We start from the raw sequence: 1,886 nt of genomic DNA, 5'->3' as shown, positions 1-1,886 counted from the left end.
CATTCAGTATGAGTACAGAATATTCGAATGATATCATGTGCTGTGTGGGTATTAATGTAATAGTTTTCGACATGGGACCGCAGAATAAGAGTTGGTGGAAATTGTTTAATATTACAGCTGACAAATTTAGCGAAATAAATAATTATACCCCACATCCGTGTAATGAGCAAGACAAATTATATATTACAGCGAATTCTGTTTACGTTTACAAAAACGTTGCATACTCCATAACAGCAGGTAATACTTTTTATTTACAGGACGCACGAGTAAAAAAATATAATTTACCACATAACGAAATTTCCATCAAACCTATTCGCGAATTATTTGATTTGGATCAACAAGATACGTTAAAATTGTGCCCAGTCTCAAAGAAAGTGTCATAAATCCTTCACACTTTGACAAAATGAATGCATCTCTAAGTATCTCTTTTAAATAATAACATTGCTGCAGCTTTACGTTATCATATAGCCGGAGGAAATATTGCCAGCACACATGAACCTACTGCTTGGTTCGTCAGTAATGTACGAATGGTTTAAGCTGTTGACGGGTGACCTATTGGACACATACTGATTGCACACCGCTCGATTGGACACACATTATTGGACACCGAAATCATTGGACACCGCATTGTTGAACACAAGCATTATTGGACACCGCATTATTGGACCCCGCATTATTGGACACTGCATTTTTAGACACCACATTTTTGTACACCGCATTATTGGATACAAGCATTGCAAGATTGAACACTGCATTTTCGGACACCGCATTATTGGACACAAACATTGCAATATTGAACACCTTATTGGACACAAACGTTACAAGATTGGACACCGCATTAAGTACACACACGCACGTATATATGCATGTCGACACGCTTGAAAAATTTGTCGTATTTCGACAAATGTAATACCAGCTTAACTTGTGAACTTGTTCTTTGCATCTGTCATTTCCTATATGCAGGGTAGTACAGATAAAGTGTCCATCCGCTCGTATATAGGTAGAGCGAGTTAAAAGGTTATGTAAAATTCGCAATACTTATCGAGTAATTAATTTTTTAAACGCGATTAAAACGCCTGAGCGAACAAACGATAAGCTTGCCTCGGTAAGTATGTGAAATGGTTTACTTGTTAGGTCTCCTAGCAAGTGAGCATTGTCTGATAGCGATGCGGTGGATAGCGGTGGAGCGATGTGTGGCATATAGCACGGCATATAGCATGCGGTGTCCAATCTTGTAACGTTTGTGTCCAATAATGCGGTGTCCAATAATAAGTGTTCAATATTGCAATGTTTGTGTCCGAAAATGCAGTGTCCAATCTTGCAATGCTTGTGTTCAATAATGCGGTGTCCAATAATGGCCTAGTTTACATCGATCATTTAATACGCGTATGTAGTTATTTCCTATAAAATAAATTTAGTCATTGGCTGATTAGTTAGAACTCACTATTTGATACGCGTATCAAATGATCGGTGTAAACTAGGCTATAGTGTGTCCAATAGTGCGTGTCCAATCGTTACGTGTCCAAACGGGATACGCCCCTGTTGACTAGTCGTTATTGCAAGCTTGCACTATCCCATAACAATAATCATGTTTATACAGGGTGTCTGATGCAAAAGTAGCCACTTTGAAAATAGTGGTAGATTGGGTTAAACTAAGGAGAAATATCATGTACCGCGGTACAAAGTAACAATAGTTATCGAGTAGTAAATTTACACGTTTGAGCGAATGAGGATGCAGGAGACGGTAGGCCGGACTCGGAAGGCATTTAAAAAAATCGATCGATGAGCGGGAGGTGGAGCAACGCGCGAGATACACCATGGTGGGAAAAAACCTTGGCGCGGCGGGGAGCGCGGCGCGGGCGGCGAGCGCGGCAGCGAGCGCGAGC

Source organism: Vollenhovia emeryi, unplaced genomic scaffold, assembly GCF_000949405.1.
Source record: "Vollenhovia emeryi isolate VEMERY1.0 unplaced genomic scaffold, V.emery_V1.0 DF939953.1, whole genome shotgun sequence".
Lineage (NCBI taxonomy): Eukaryota > Metazoa > Arthropoda > Insecta > Hymenoptera > Formicidae > Vollenhovia > Vollenhovia emeryi.
The sequence above is the reverse complement of the archived record's forward strand: the minus strand, read 5'-3'. Positions refer to the sequence as shown.